This window comes from Furipterus horrens, unplaced genomic scaffold (assembly GCF_987537825.1).
Source record: "Furipterus horrens unplaced genomic scaffold, mFurHor1.1.pri manual_scaffold_17, whole genome shotgun sequence".
Lineage (NCBI taxonomy): Eukaryota > Metazoa > Chordata > Mammalia > Chiroptera > Furipteridae > Furipterus > Furipterus horrens.
Window position 1 is genome coordinate 107115865 of NW_028327187.1, and position 17540 is coordinate 107133404.

Sequence of the window (17540 nt, forward strand, 5' to 3'; positions counted from 1 at the left end):
ATTTTGATCTTGAGGTCCAGGCAGTCTTCCCTTATTTCATGCCTCAGTTTCCTCATATAGATGCCACCAAGAGCAGTGAACTATTTCTGAGTGGAGGATCAGAGGAGCAAGGAGCTGAGGAGGTTTAGCGGTGTAAAGAGGGTATAGACAGGCCTTGAATCCAGTAACCCTTGCATGTTAAGAGGTGGACCGCAAGGACCTGGTAATAACTCTGAATGTGGACCAGGGAAGGGCAGGCTCTAAACTATATCTGCCACTCACCAAGGCACTGCAAGCAGGGCCTGTGACCTTATTTTCATTTTAATTAGATTCATTCAATAATGATCCCCTAGTGAGGGTTCAGCCTTGTCCTGCATCTGCAGACCTGACACCTGCCAACTGGTTTGGGAATTCTGCCAGCAGAGGCAGGTGAAACTGGCCCAAGTCATTGCTCTGTCTCCTATGAGACAATAACAGCAAATGTGCTTTATCCAACAATACTGGACCCCACCATGCACAGCCTATTGCATTTTTAAACAGAAGTTTAGGTTTAGAGGAGAGGGATGTATACTGGGAATATAAAACAGGTAAGTTATCTTGCTGATCGTCCATCCATTTGTTCATCCACTCACTCATTTATTCAACCCACATGTATTGGTTGTCTTCTATGTGCTGAATACTAGAAACATTTAATCATTTACCATATGCCAGATACTGTGTGAAGAGCATTATATCCATTGTTTCTGTTAAGCCTCATGATACCCAATTATTGCTTCCATTCCTGACATGAGTCTTATAGAGAGACTGATTTCCCCATCAATCATGTATCCTCAAAAGGGTCTGACTTCAAAGTCAGTGCTATCACCTACTTGTTATACTGTTTCATCCCTTCTTCCCACTGCACTCTATAGAAGGATTCACACTCTCTGTGGGTGTTAGGGTGAGGTCTTCTGACTATGTGGATGATAAAAGTGAGCACAGCAGTGGGGCCCTGCTATGTCTTCTCCTGTAGACATAATGAAGAACAGAATGTTCTGTGTCACAACCCCATGAATAATGTCAGCATTACTTGCGCCACACTTATGCAGACTTACTAGAATATCTGCAAGTTAGTTCTACTGAAAGAATTTCTTCATAGTGTATTCAAAGAGAAGAGCCATTTTGGGTTAAAATAACAAAACAGTATCTAGTGTTTTCAACCCAGTTGCATAAAAGAACAAAGGAGTAAGAATAAAACACAGTGAATTATATGACCATAGAATGAATCACAGGAACCTGGACAAGGACAAAGTGACATTAGCAGGAACTGACCCGAAGCATGGCTTGCTATTATTTATGACAGAATGCAACCAGCTGATGACTGAGCATCATTATACTCAGTCCTGCTTGTGTTGCCAAGCTGAGCTGAAATATTCCAATATGCTTGGGATGAAGCTACAGAACTTTCTTGTAAGAAAGCCTGGAGAAGGGAAATTAACTTTTTGTAATATTTATTATCATCACCCAACCAAGGCTGTTCAGTTACATACATGAATTTTTAATGCAAACTTTAAAGGGTTTTTGCTTTTATGAAATTCATGTTGACCTAAATTTAACTCCAGTTCCAGTTTCAGAAGAACTTGGTTTTGAAGACTCAAAGGAAACCTGTTTTAAAATTAGCTCCGAGATGATCTTGTAGTGTTATCTGGCACTCAGGATGATTTCATAGCCTTGAATCTATGGTTATAGTAACAGGGAACAATATCAACTCAATAAAATATAGAAAATGTACCAGAACAACTTTTGATTTGTTGTTTGATTTTCTCAGAGAGGAATTTAGTGACCCTTCTCTCCTGAACATATTCTAATAATGCAAAACCACTTAGGCTGATTTGTCCTTATTCTACAGGAATGTGGAAATTTAAGTTGTCTGGGTAATTGATCTGAATGCCAAATGAGTACAGCATTGCTTTAAACCAAGGTATGATTTTATTTATTGTAGGAGAACTATTAAGCTGGTTTGCCTTTGTTACATCAATTCTTCTCCTGCAAATAAGTCAAATTTTGAGACTTCCACGGTCATGGTTTGTGGTCAGAGAGGGAGAGCACTTCTTCATGTTGACTGATTCAGTGGACTCATAAGCAATACATACCCTGGACTAGACATCATTTAGCTCTTCACTGGTTGGATTGATTTCCCCCTTCTTGGGCCACCACTTTGTCACCTATCCTCATCATCTATTGTTCAGTGATTTGACAGTTCAATGATTTGATTGTTCATTGTTTAAAGATTGAGTAAGTCCATAGTGCCAAACACTGGGAAAACCACAAGATCCAAGGCTCAAAGTCCAGATTATATCTATTACAGTAATTTAGACATAAGATGGGGCAGCATCTCTTTCCATCCAAGATCAGTGACTCTTTTTAAGTGAGATTTTCTATTATTTCCATTCTCTGTGTCATGGCTAGAATTGCTTGTGGAAATCAATTAAAAACATTATGGGACAAGAACCAGAACTGCCAATGACTAGCCAGTTAGGAATCAGGACTCATGGCTTGTGGCAAAAGACTTATTCCCTGGACCCAATCAGGAACCAGAACCAGGCAACATGGAGACAGCACACACTGAAGTCAAACCCAAGGGGCACAGGAGAATCCAAATGGGGCCCCAATCTAGGATGAAACAGACACAGGGCAGGAAAGGAAGGGTGTTTCAGCCACATACCTCTCAGGATACTCCTGGCTGTGATTTAAGGTGGTCAGATGGTGATTTAAGCAAGTCCAGATGAAGAGACAGTGCCAGTGGCGATGTTGGAAAACCAAGAGCCCTCCAATGCTCCCATGCTTGGTGTTTGTTGCATGATCAGAAATCCCTCATGTCCACTATCAGAAGCCACTGTCAACTTGTTTGCTTGTAGCTGCAGTAGATGCCACCTCAGACTTCATAAACAGGAGTCTGGAGAACATGGAGAACTACTAAGGGTTGGTGTCTAATAGACTCTGTGTCCACTTCTGCTCCCTCCCAACCTTTATAACAGATCACAGGTAGTCAGTAAAGAACCTTTGTAACTAGCTTCTGTATCATAGACCCCTTCTTCATTCTGTGCTAAGATATATACATATCAAACTTGGTCCCTGCTCTCAGGATATTTAAGTCTTGGTAGAAGGATAAAATAAAATACTTCAAAAGGTAGATAATTCAAGAAATAAATAGCAGCTCAGTGATTTAAGATATCCCACAGCTGTTTACAACCCAGTAACACATAGGCAGTTGAGCTAAACAATGTTATGACCTAAGAGAGGAGAAACTCATGATGATTTGGGGTCAGGGGTAATTTCAAGGAGGTGGTGGGAACAGAGTGGTTTTAAACAGAGGCTCAGAGATAGCTTCTGGATATATGGTATGTCCAGAACATCACTGATGGACCAGTTAGGTGAGACCAAAAAGTTCCTCTAGGGCAATACTTAAACTTTTGGGGAAGAGCAAAACAAGATGCCACAAGCTGCCCTCACCATTTCTTCTCTTTTTCCAGTGGTAGAAGAACTCAATGATAATGAATTGGAGATGAACAAAATACATATCAAAGTGGTAGTAATGCAGTAATTACAGGCAAAATGATTAACAAAGGTAAACCATAAGAACAATTCTACAATTATGTTAATGAACACAAAAATAGTAGCAATTGAAAGCCTTGGGACTGATGAGGCACTAGAGAGAAATTGTCATTCTGAAGTTGCGGGAATTCCTCCCCTCTGTGTATTGGACATTGCAGCATGGCCAAATGTAATGTGGCAGCCAGACTTCATGATTATGTACTAAACTGAGGTTTCAGAAATTTCAAAATTTTAGCGATTCTTAATAAATCACTTAGTAGCTTTTGGCCATGTATAAAAGTGATGGAATTAATTTCCATTTGCCTTTAAGAACTGAGGAAAACTCATATTTTTGTATCAGGAAGTCTTTTGAGGATATGTAGTAGGTGTTGGACAATACTTTGACAAACATTGCTATAGGTCAATAAGTGAGATTGAGTTGGAATGATCTGCAACTCCTGTGTACCCACATGCAGTTCTATGATCTCGTTAGTCTTTACCCCATATACCACATTGGCCAACCAGCCTTGAATCTGTATCCGGTCTATCTGAAAAGAACCATTATAATGCCCTGTTGGGGAAGGAGTACTTTCTTCTTCAAGCACTCTGCCCCATCCCTAGTAACTTCTGTTTATACTGTTATAACACTTACCACAGTGATGTATTGGTTTTCTTGTCTATATGTTCTTTATAATGCCAGAATATAGCTCCTTAAAGGCTGGGGAATATCTTGAGCACACAGGGTATTCCTGCAGAATGTTACTGGTGCTTTGACCACAGCAAGTCTGATGTTCCTGAGGACTGTGTGCTTGTAGACTTCCCAAGTACTTGTATTCTCAGGGAGATTACTGCTTCAAAGCAAGACTAGCTTTTCTTTCAAGGGCTGAAGGTAAGCTTATTGATAATAACCATTAAAAGGCTCAGAAGTTTGTCTTTAATTCCTTGATAATAATTTTATTCTTCTGGAAAAATGAAAAAATTATGGAAAATGTCAAGTTTGACCCATAATCCTCAAAAGGGGATTAAAATGTGTAAAAGCATTTAATCATTTCATTTTCAAAAATTCTCTGACTTTATTTTTCAAAGAACATTTATGTCTAGATAAGACATGTTTACCAATCAGTGATCCACAGAGACGCCATCTCTGATCAAGGAGAACTTAAGGTGCTCATTACTCTTAAGTGTTAAGCTTTATGCATTACCATCATTTCTGCAGATTCAAAGGCTGATTTTGAGACTGTTGGCAGGAGGGCAAATTGATGTTCTCAGATATTTGATGAAAAGTGCACATAGTACCTAACAATAGACCCCCCAAATACATTAAGTACACTGACAGAATTAAAGGGAGAAATACACAGTTCAACAATCATAGCAGGAGACTTTAATACCCCATTTTCAACAATGGATAGAACAACTAGACAGAAGATCAACAAGAAAACTTTTAGTCCGTTTGGGCTGCTATAAGAGAATACCATACACTAGGTGGCTTATAAAGAACAGAAATGTATTTCTCACAGTTCCAGAGATTGGAAAGTCCAATATCAAGACTCTGGCAGATTTAGTGTCTGGTGAGAACTTGCTTCTTGTTTCGTAGATGGCCACCTTCTCATTGTGTCCTTACATGGTGGAAGAGGCAATGGAGCTTTCTGGAGTCTCTTTTATAAAGACACCTCATGACCTAAACAACCCCCTAAGGTCCCACCTCCAAGTACCATTACATTGAGGGTTATGCTTCAAGATATGAATTCTAAGGAGACATAAACATTCAATCTATAGCAGAAATAGAAGACCTGAACAACCACCCAACAACAGTGGAGTACACATTCTTCTCAAGTACACATGGCACATTGTCCAGAACAGGCCATATGTTAGGCCACATAGCAAGTCTCAATAAATTTAAAAGTTTTGAAACCATGCCAAGTACATTCTTGGATTACAAAGCAATGAAATTAGAAGTCAATAACAGAAGGATGTTTGGGAAATGTATAAGTTTTGGAACTTAACACTCCTGAAGAACCAATGAGCCAAAGAAGAAATCACAAGGGCAATTAGAAAATAGTTCAGAGACAAATATAAATGAAAGTACAACATACCAAAATTTGTGGGATGCAGCAAGAGCAGTGATTAGAGGCAAATTTAGAGTTGTAAATTCCTCTATTTAAAAAAGAAGAAAGATCTCAAATCAATAACCACCCAATGAAATCAATATGAGAAACTCCACATTTGGGAAACATGCCCTTGATTATCCTAGAGTAAACAATCCATGTCTACATAAACAGCTGATGACTAAATTCATGTATGAATGAAAATATCATTCTTTTTAAATGTTAAAATACAAAAAGTTAAAAAATCTACTCATATAAACATTATAACAATGTAATCAAAGCTGGGAAATTAAGTAATCTCCCGGAAGATCGACATTTTAGCATAATATTCACTTAGTTTCCCACCAGTCTTTTCCTCTGGGCTTACATATGGGATGCAATACAACAAAATTTCTAACAATATGGGATTTGGGGTCATAAAGACGTGGTCTCATTACCTTCTACCTTTGCAACTTTCAGCTCTGTCTCCATTTTCTCATTTCACTAAGAGCAGAAAATAGCATTTCCCTCATAGGGTACTTGTGAAGGATTAGAGAGATAGATGTATTTTAAAAATTTTATCCAGGCACAGCTCTTGGGATGGAGTAAATTTAAATACTCAGTAAATGGAAAGTGGTTCTCCTTTTACTTTTTTCTTACATAGCATCATTCATAGCACTTATATGGTTTCTTATCTTTTCCAGTTTACATTTACCATAAAAGTATTTTTTATGTTGCTTTGCAGCCTTCAGAATTAAGATCATTTATTTCTCACAGTCTTTGACTTATCATGATTTCATAATCTTTTCCTTCTGCCAGAAGGCAGAGGGCATATTTATTGTTTTCCAGAGAGTTAAACTTAACAAAAAAAAAAAAAGAAACTCAATAACTTCTCCAGATGTCTTCTCTGTGATTTTTTGTCCTCAATTTTGAAATACTCCCTGCTTTGACCCAATTACAGAAGCTCTATTCACTGTCTTCAAAGGAAATGTTTTTATTCTGAAATTTCCCACTCTGTAATGAAGCCACATTTCTTTCAATTTGTGATGTTCTTTTTTTTCCTTCCTGCTCCCCACTTGTTTAGGATAAATATGGGTTCTGCAGTGGTTCTGAATTGTATCAAGGTTTTATTCATTTGTTTTTCTGCCTGGCAAAGTTGTTGTTCTAGGCCCTGGTTATAGCCTGTGCGGCCTTAAATATTCTTGAGGGTGACCATGAGGGGGGTCTTTAAGCTGATCAGGGTAGTTGCTTTAAGAACCTCTCCACAGCAAACACACAGAAGCTACCTGGATGGTTTCAGGGGGAGTTGGAATTGGTGAGGGCGCTTTTAGGGAGTACACCTGAGATCAGAGAAGTACATCTACTCCAGCCATCTTGGTAGAAGGCTGAGGTGACTCAGAAACCAATTCTGTAGAACCTTGTACACTAGCACATAGATTTCCATCGGTTAAATGACATTTACAGCTGGCACTTGCCCTGCTCCCAATGCAATGGGATTCATTACTCTATCTCAGTGGTTGGCAGGGGGAAGGGGGAGGCAATGTCTGGAGACAACTTGATGTTTGAGTTGTCACAACTGAGGGGAGGTATGAGCAGCTACTGTAATCCAGTGGGGAGACACCAGGGGTGCTAGTAGATGACCCACAATGCCTAGGACAGCTTCCTGCAACAAAGAAGTACCTAGTCCCAAATGTTAGTAGTGCTGACAGTAACCCTGATTTATCTACTTGAAAAGACCAACTTGTACACTTTCCTTTCCAAGCAATCAATGCATTGCATTCTACTGAAATAAAAACATTAATAAAAGAGAATAATAATTAATTTTCCAATATTTATAATATCTTCACAGTAATCAGAGAGTTAGGAATAAAGCACTCTTAAATATGATGCTTTTGTCAGTTGGTAAACTAAACATATTTATGGTATAAGTCTATATGGAATATTCCTGGGTTATAATATTAGGTCTTAAACACAACTTTTTTTTGTAGGTTATTTTGTTTATCTCAAATATTTCAGAAAGTAGTAGGTTATCTCTGCATCTCATCAAGTCTTTAAAAATATTAATGTTAAGCATTAGCAATCATGAGCACCAACCTCAACACCATTGTATTTATTGTCATCGTTAGCACTGCCATTTAGTATATACTCATGATATGCCTGACACTTTGTCTTATGTTTCACATATGTTATTTCATTTGCTCCTCATGCCTACTGTATGGGGTATATACTATGATGCCCATTTCATTTATGGGGAAAAGAAGCCAAGAGAGTTTATGTAACTTGACCAAGTTCGTCCAGCTTGTAAGTCACAGAGATGAGATGCAAATCATCATCTGTCATACTCAAAAGCCAGTTCTTTCAATCAATATAACCCATTGCATTTTAAAAAATGTTCTTTAAAAAAATGTTCTTTTAGGTGTATTCTTCCACGTTTTGCAAATACTTCACTGCGTTAGGTCAGGGTAAAACAAGCAAAGGCTAAAGAGACTGCAAAACTGTCACTTCTACAAAGAGGTGATATCATAATTCTGACATGTTGGTTTATTTGTCCATTCATTCATTCATTCATTCTTTCAAACATGCATTCATTCATTCAATGAACATTTATTAAGCATAAATTATGCACCAGGTGCTGAGGATGTCAGTTTTGGGGAAATGCATATAAACCAGAGTTCAGATGAATAGGCAACACATAGCATGGGAGCACAGATAACTTGCTCTTTTTAAGAGTCTTGTAAAAAAAAAAAAAGGAAGGATTGATGTCCTTAAATGTCAGAGAAGGCATGAAAGAGAGAGAGACTGAGAGAAATGCAAAGGAAGAGAAACAAAGGAAGGAAAGGGAGAGAAGAAGGAAAGAGAACAGCAATGATTGTGGCAGTGTTTGGGGTGACAGGGACCTGGTCCAATGCTGATAAACTACAGCAGAGGAACACCCGGCCTCTGTAGAGCCTGCCTTTGCTCTTGGGATGAGTGGGATGAGGGAGGGCTTGGCAGGCGGCTCTGTGTCATCATGCGACAGCCGTCTCCTACCCATGAAGCCTTTTCTCTCATTCCCGCTCACGCTGTGTGCAGCCCACACAGCAAACCAGAGAAGTAAATTCCAAGCTGTCTAATCAGACTTGGCAGCATCGTGACAATGCTGCTTGTTTGAACTCCCTCCACATGTTGTGGCATTTGAGAAAGGGAAGGAATCAGGAGGAGCAGATTGAGACTTGCACATTTCACTTTTATTCCCTTGCCACGGCTCCCTGCCTGGGAACTGATCATCCCACACCCTCTGGTTTAGGGCTTTATGCAGATGGTGAGGTGGTGACTCCTTTAATCCCAGGTGGGAATGGTCAACTGGCTTCTCAAGGAGGGAAGTTTCTATTAAGCAGTTGGCAGATTGGAATTACTTTCATGTAGGCAGGTGGCACCAAGGCTGCTCAGAAGCATGTATCCTGGCTGGAAAAAACATCAGAAAACAAGCATGTCCTATTGCCATTGGATGTCTTCTGTAGAAAGGACGGTGGCACTTCCTTTTACCCCAGAAGACCTGTCTTGATGTGTAGCAGGCACAGCCAAATTCTTAACAAGCAATATACATTTTACTGCCTAGCTCAAAATGAATTCACTCATTTAGTAAGTGAACATCTGTGTGCCCACTACATGCCAGGCACTATGACATTAGAGTTGGTGATACAAAACAACCCCACTCAAAGACCTCACAGGCTAGCTGAATGAGGATGTGAGAAAGGACATCAGCACATATGGCTGCAGCAGGAATGAAGAAGAAACAAGACACAGCCTTTGGAATATAGATGATGAAGTTTCTACACAGGATGTTGGAAAACAGATATCCTACTGAAGAAAGGTTGAAGAGCAATGCACTTTGAGGTGATTAAGGCACAGGTTCATGTCCTGGCTTTGCTATTCCCTTGGTCTGTGATATGGCATAATTGCTCTGTTTCATTTTTTTTCCAAAAAATGATACGTCATGGGGGTAATTGTTTTCCCTACCCTAAGGGACGCTTAGCAATGTTGGGAGACATTTTTGGTTGTAACATCTTAGAGTGGGTACTGTTGGCATCTAGTGAGTACAGGCCAGGGATGCCTATAAACACCCCACAATGCACAGGACAGTGCCCACAGGGAATATCAACAGTGCTGAATTTGAGAAACACCAAATTACATAGTGTGTATAAAGTCCTTAGCACAGTGGTAACTATTATTATTACTAAGCATAGCATGTTTGTTACTACTGGAAGGAACTTGATTTATGACAATGGGCAGTGGATGTGCTGGATAGAGTGGACATACCTGTCCTCCACTTCCAGCTATGTCTGTGTCCTTGGACAAGCTCCTGATTACTTACTCTGAGTCACATTTATAAATAGGAACGACAATATCAATCTTGATAGAGAGCCATAAAGAGACTGAGTTTACTCAAATGGGGCATCTGGCATAAACTGACATCCAAAGTGTGAATTCCTTCTGTCTTCCCCACAACTTCCTGATGCCCTCTGCCCCTTTCTTCAAGGGCAGGGGTTGGTTGGTTTTTGAAGAAAATACTCTAAAGAATAGCTCTACATTATTTCTCCATGAGCTTTTTGATGAAAAAGCTCACCAAAAATGAAAACCCACTAATTGTGACTAATATGAGCTCACTGAAGCATTCGAAGCATCTGGGAAGATCTCTTTTTCAGTTACCACCTACTATGAATCCTTTTGAGCTTAAGCCAGCTCGTGAGATTTCTCACCTGCAAGTATACTCTTTGTCCTGGAGGAGGCACTGCAGTCCCATTTTTCACAACCTGCAGCTGATATTGTTTCTGAAGAAAACCAGTAAGAAATATTCGGAGAGTCAAACTGCCGTTGTCTTCCTGTCATGGAAAAGTGAAATAAGGCATTTCAGACACCATTTTACTAAGCATTTTGAATAGGCTCAATGGCCAAAAAGAGTATATGATCTTTTTAGCAATCTTTTTGTATACAGACTATGTACTACTGGAGAAACTAAAACAAGATCCATATTGATCCAAACATCCAGAAGTGCCCTAGATGTCTTCTCTATGACATCTTGTCCTGGCTTATAGCCCATTCACACCCAATTTTCAGCTATTACTACTCTCCAGAAGTGTTTTCCCCCTCCTTCTCATGTTACTTAATTTGATAATTAAGTAATGTCTGCTTTGCAATATACAGGTGCCAAAGAAGATGGTGGCTTGGACACTTTGTGAAATGGCCACTTAAGGGCACATAATGAGCCAGTCAGTGAGGAAACAGAGGCTTATTCGGAATTTTGTGGCAGAAAACAAAATCATATCTAAGTAGAGGGTAATTGTAGCAATGATATTAACAAACCCTTGTGGTGGATTTTAAGAATTCCAAAGTACAGGACAGGAATTGAATTTGTAGTTCATTCTTATGTGACTTCCAACTTCACACAGGGTGGAAAACTGTGAGATGTATCCTCATCTCCCTCCAGAGAAAGTTTACTTTAAGGCTACTTAATAATTAAGCCCAGTTAAGCTCATCTATTAAAAATGGTGTAATCCCTTTTAATCAGAAAAGTTAAATCACCATGCAGTTTATAGTGGTGCCAGGGTGGGGTTAGTTATAGCCTGTACCATGGTCCAGAACTGAACAGATAATGGCTCTGTGTCTACCCAGAAGGGCTTAGAGAGCTAATCTACCCACTTCTATCTATAGCTATATTCCAAAGGAAATGTACTATCTCATTTTCCATCTCTATTTACTGTTTTCTTGCTAATTAAAAAAATCATGCTATATCCTTTATACATATACATATAAACATACAACAACACATACACACACACTGATTTGATCCCGATTTGAAAATCAGGTTTAAATGTGTTAATTTCAGAAAGACCGGGTACTAAACAAATGGGCTTGGGTAAAACTCCACTTTAAGATGCCCCCAAATCATCACTCCAAAGGTTAACTCTTCTGAAAAGCCCTCCACCACCACCAACAGCCAAGAAATGGCATCCCAGACTCCTTGCAGAATCATATATGAAGTCGACTGCTGGTTATCTATGAGGAAAGAGGGAGCCTGAGAGTCATTCTGAGCCAAATCCCATCCAATTATGGGCCAATTATACATCTGCTTCCACTGCCAGGAGCAGGTCACACCACCAGCTGAGCTGGTCACAGAGCTCCTGGCTGGCAGGGACTCTCAATGCATGGGAAGAAGAGCCTGTGGCACAGATAAGACGAAGCAGCTGATAATGTTTGGAGACCAGCACAGGTGGCAAGTACGACTGCACTAAAATGACCCCTGAACCTCTTCAACATCTCACTGTCATCCCTCCATAATTGACTCAAGATTCAGTTTTCCCTCCAGAGTGGCACCCTTTCTCACTAGGTGATATTATGAAATGACATTACAAAATCGTTCCTGTACTTGGGATCGATATACTGCAATCCTGTAGTCTTGGCTACAGTGCTACCAAGGAACACAGTGCCTGGATACCCACATCACCATTGAAAATTTCACTAAACATGTAGGAATTAAAATGCCAAGAAACTTGAGTTAGAAGCTTGTGTTAGGTAAAAATAAAGCTATCTTTATTAAAAATCAAAACAAGTTTGTGAATATTGGCTGGCACTTCCAACCAACTGAGATCATTTCAGGTCCACATTCCAGCATCCAAGAGCATAGTTATTCCTCCAGGCTGGCTTTGTATGTCTGATTTTCCAATTTGAGAAGCAATCTCATCCCTATCTTTAACTGAGATCCTGTTGAGAATGGGGACAAGGCAGCACCAAGGACAGCATACTGTGGGGTGGAGCAGTGGAAACTCTTTAGATTGGCCTATAGCAGTCATTCTTGAATTTTCTTGTGCATCAGCATTATCTCTAGAGGGCTTCCTGAAACCTAGACTGCTGGCCCCCACCTCCAGAATCAGAATTTCTAAGTCAGTAGGCTTGGGGTGGACCTGAAAATTTGTATTTCTAATAAGTTACCAGGGGCTGCTTGGGGGCCACACTTTGATACACGCACTGACCCAGAGTTATCAGTCTAGATCGTTTAGGTCTGAACATTCAAAATCCCCTAATTATCCCATCACCTGGTATACAGTTTTACAGCTACTATCCAAAGGTATAGTGAGCAACTTGGTCATATTTCCTTGCTGAAATTCAGATATATGACATATCAATGAAACAACAATCACTAATGCTTATAATAGTGCTTCTAAGGGTCAGGCACTGTCCTAAGCACTTTACCTGGTGATTCTTAAGTGAGTTAATATACATCAGAGTTCCATTTTACAGGTGAGAAAACTGAGGCACAGACAGCTTATGTGATTTCCCTTGAGGTGTCACAACTAGAGATGGGCCAGCCAGGATTCAAATTTAGGCTGTCTGCCTCAACCATTTTCCCAAGTTGACTGTTCATGTAGCTGGTAGGAAAGGCTCCATGGGATAAAATGTGCTGTGTAAATTATGGGGACAATCATAATATAATGGATGAGGACTTCTGCCAGTGACATCAACTTTCCTACCAGTCACTTAACTGTACTGGTACAATATTAATTTCTGTAACTGCATATTAGGTTTTCACACTGCTACAGTCTAAGGGTTGACAAACCACGGCCCATGGGCAAAATGCAGCCCACCACATTTGTAAAAAATAATACAAAGATATCCCTGGATGCAATGATTGGGAAGAAAGAAGAGGAATAATTTTTCTAATCTGTGTAAATATTTATAAGGAAAAATGTGCCAAATTTCAAATACATGCAGAGACCAAAACCTTGGGTTGATAATCTTCATTTAAGCATACTATTACAGATGTCCAAATAGTGGAAGCAAAACACAACAAAAGGTTCTAAATTTGAACACTTTTCAAGTCCAGTGCAAGATAGGACCAGGATCACAACTACCTGGTTGAGTAATAGACAGCTGTATAGATTTTCTCAAATATTATGACAGAATTGAATTGTGCAGCCTTGGGCTTTGGATGAGAAGGGCTTATTTTTATTCTAGTTAATTTAGTCCTGGAGTCAGGAAGCAGCAAATTGCTGGATACAGTTAGACCCATGGTCCTCAGCACTAACTGTGTACTAGGACCATCTGGACCTGCATGAGCCCCATCTCTGACCAATTAATTCTTTGATGGATGGGTATATTTCATGAAACCCCCAGGTGAGTCTAAGGGCTTGGATCAGAAGAACTGAGTTAAAGGATGTTTCTCAGATACAAGCTGAACAAGCCAGAATGAAATCTTTTTTTCTTGGGAAAGTATTTATTTGGTTGTATGTCAAAGTCGTTGGGATGAAAGTATCTAAATGTGGAAAACAGCCAAGCATTCTTGGAAAGATATGTGGCATAGATGTACACTTATTCAGAGGGTGATGCAGTGGTTGCGACAGAACATGGGGAAGAAATGCTAAGTTATCCAGACTGCCATATGAATCAATAACAATAACCATATTGGGCTGAGAAGGAGCTGAGGACACTCTGGTCCCCACTAGTTAGTATGTTGTGCCTTGTCAGTGTTGTGATATATGCCTAGCCACCAGTATGTACAGTCACATTCTCGTAGGTCAGAGGAACATCAATGTCACTTAGTCCAACCAAGACACAGCCTAGTAGGTTCTCTATGTACCCATTGCTTTCCAAATATGTCCCCTACCCTGGGAAGTCACTTGGGTTTAGCCATGAACTCAGAAACTTTTAACTCCTATCCCAATGTATCTCCCTCTGATAGCTGCCAGGGCTGCTTTTTCACCCTTTGGAGTGACTCATTAAGTGGAGAGTCCAAAGAAGTCCCCATTCCATTGGAGATTATTTTAAAAAGTTCAGTCTCTGGGTATAAAGATAACGTAAGTGGATTATGTTTTTCAGTTTGATATGCTAAGGTATAACTGATGGGTCAGCCAGCTATGTTGGCCTGCCCCCACAAAGCTGGATCTGTGAGTTCTCAGGATGCCAGGTCTCTAGGGTTTGGCTACTCACCATTTCAGAAATGTCCAAAAAGCAACATGGTCTTACCCTAAAGCTAGGATCTGGTTTTGGACATAAAGGTAATGCCAACTTTTTATGATTCTGACCAATATAGCACCTATTCATTAACATAAATTGTAAGAGCTGGGCTTGGCCTAAGGCAATTGTATTAGTTATATATTGCTGTATAACAAATTATCTCAAATCTAGCAGCTTAAAATAATAATAAAAATTATCTCAGAGTTTCTGTGGGTCGGGAATTCAGAAGTGGCTGAGCAGGGTGGTTCTGGCCTGTGGATCCCCATGAAGCTGCTGTCAAGATGTTGGCTGGAACTGCAGCCTTGACTGAGACTAGAAGATCCACTTTTAAGATGGTGCACTCATGTCACTGCCTAGTTGGTGATGACAGCTGTCAGGAGGCCTTGGTGTATTCCTAAGTGGACTTGAAATTGGGCTGCTTGAGTGCCCTCACAACATGGCAGCTGGCTTGTCCCAGAGCCAATGATCCAAAATACAGCAAGGCAGAAGCCACAATGGCTATTTTGACCTAGCTTTGAAAGTCACATTCTATCATTTCTGTGATATGCTATTGATTACATGAGTCAGCCCTACTCAGAGGTGGAGGGAACTAACTACACAAGGGTGTGAATACTAGGAGGCAAGATTCATTGGGGGTCATCTGGGAGGATGCCCACAACTGTAGCCTACCGCTCTTCTTTTAACTGATGAGTAAACTGACATTCAGATAAGTAAGGTTTGCTCAAAGTCAGAACCTTAACATTTCAGTATTTGCTTTTCTTTCAATCCCACTGATCTTTACCACCCACAATTTCTTATACTTATTTAAAATACCAAATGCCGTTTATCTTTGGGGAGATTAGAAAGATTATTTTCAAATGTGAAGCCAGTTTCCTCAGTGTTTTTAACAAAGTATGCCTTTATTAACTAAACAACCTATAATCAAAGTGCATACTCCTGACACTTGGGAAAGTTTTTTCTTCACCTGAGTCATTAGGGACAAGGTGCTTCAAAAGGAGAGAAAAGAAAGCGGAGCCTTTTAGGGAAGGCAAGTCCAGTGTTTGAGGGATAAACTTTAGCTCTTTCATACTATTCCCTCTCCCTGGCTTGTTCTGAGGGTAAAAATAAGAACAACCACAAGAAAAAAGGAAACAAAAATCAAGAAAAAAGCCAAGTATCACCAAAAATCAAACCAATGCAAGGGCCACCTTCCTCAGAACTCGCTGTTTCATTAATCCCAAATGAAACAGTGAGATCCAGACATAGACACTCCCTATGAGAAGTACAGAGTTGCTTTTTTCCCCCTGCAAACATACACACAAACATCCACATCCACACCCACACAAAGATTTTTAAGCACAAAACTCAAAATTGCAATAAATATTATCAGTTTTTTTCTTTTCAGGATCCTCTCTGAAACAGTCATCTTCTGAGAAAGACAACAAGAAAGAAACCCGTTGTATATTCTCTTCCCCTCTTCAATCAGAAAATGACAAGGCCCGTCATCTCTGATCAATGCAACCAGTCAGGAGATATGATAACATTCTCCCTGCCTGACCTATTTTATCTAATGGGGCCCACTCCTTTGCCGACAAGCTACCTTCTCTCCTGAATTCCATTTATAGCAAGGCTTTATTAATGGTTAAATCATTAGGAATGAATCCTCCCTCCCAAGGTTTACTTTCCTTGTTCAATAAATTAAGCCATGGGATTGGACAGACTGTCCATTTCTGCTTTGTTTAAGCTCATATTCTCCCTAGTCCACAAAGTAGTGCAAACCGAGAGTCGAGAACAGTATGAGTCCCCACTGCCTACCCAGCAGCCTGTGGTCACTTGTGATTTGTCTTGTATTTAGTTCTCCAGGTAATGCCTATGTGGCCTGTGGAAATTTTCCTAAGTCTCTGATGGCAGTTTGAGATCTGGAGCTACAATGCTTCGGTGAGGAGCCCCTGGGCCTTTGCTAAAGGTTGAAGGGCTTCCTCTCCTAGTCCTCAGGCAAGAGCCCTTGGTCAAGTACTATGAATTTCTGATGTTTGATCTCTCTGTTCATCTTGAAAGTTTTGTAAACTCCATTTATCCACTGTTTTTGTTGCTGTCACATAGGTGACTTCACTGAACAACTGGAACATTAATGGCCCAAAGCTGTCAAAGTGACTTGTGCACTTCACTTCTCAAAGCCTTTTCTTCTTCTTTTTTTAGTTGCCAGAGCCCTGTAGTCAACAGATTGTTCAAAAAAAAAGAAAAAACACAGAAGTGATCATGTCACTGCCCTTTGAGCATCCTTCAGTGGCTCCCCATTATCCTTAGGGCCTGCATTAACTGGCTCAGACTCACCAGTTTGTTCCCGTCTTGCATTTCTCCCCACCCAGGGAACTCCTTCCTCCAACCCTAGTGAAATTCTCCATGGTCATGGAGGTGCCATGCTGACTCTAGGCTGTTCACGCATGCTCAGAATATTATTTTCCAGTTTCTACTCTCCTACCCATTAGCTGGCTAACCCCTACCCATCCTTTAGGTCTCAGTTTTAATATTATTTCTGAAAAGCTTCTCCACAGTCCCTTAAAGTGGATAAAGCATTCACAGCTTCTTCTCCACAGCCCCTTAAAGTGGATAAAGCATTCACAGCTTCTTGTGTTTGTCCCATCACAGCAGTACCCATCATCATGGAAGAGTGGACTGTCATCACTTATTTTATTGTCTGCCTTTCCTCCTAGATCAGCGGTTCTCAACCTGTGGGTTGTGACCCCTTTGGGGGTCGAACCACCCTTTCACAGGGGTTGCCTAAGACCATCGGAAAGCACATATATAATTACATATTGTTTTTGTGATTCATCACTATGCTTTAATTGTGTTCAATTTGTAACAATGAAAATATAACCTGCATATCAGATATTTATATTACGATTCATAACAGTAGCAAAATTACAGTTATGA

At 40.1% G+C, this 17540-nt stretch overlaps 1 protein-coding gene and 1 long non-coding RNA gene across 4 annotated transcripts in view; one reads left to right on the forward strand and one right to left on the reverse strand.

The window, feature by feature from the left end:
* The window catches only part of SMPX (small muscle protein X-linked), a 48904-nt gene that overhangs the window by 21871 nt on the left and 9493 nt on the right, over window positions 1-17540 (forward strand). The window lies entirely within an intron of this gene.
* The window catches only part of LOC149991781 (uncharacterized), a 66096-nt gene continuing 50927 nt past the window's right edge, over window positions 2372-17540 (reverse strand). The window contains exons 5-6 of one of the 2 annotated variants that reach the window (XR_016508638.1): window positions 10376-10498; window positions 2372-2914 (exon numbers count right to left, since the gene is read on the reverse strand). This is a non-coding gene — a long non-coding RNA (uncharacterized LOC149991781). Of the gene's footprint in view, window positions 2915-8856; window positions 9081-10375; window positions 10499-17540 lie in introns of those variants that run through there. The other variant, XR_016508639.1, reaches the window with a different exon arrangement.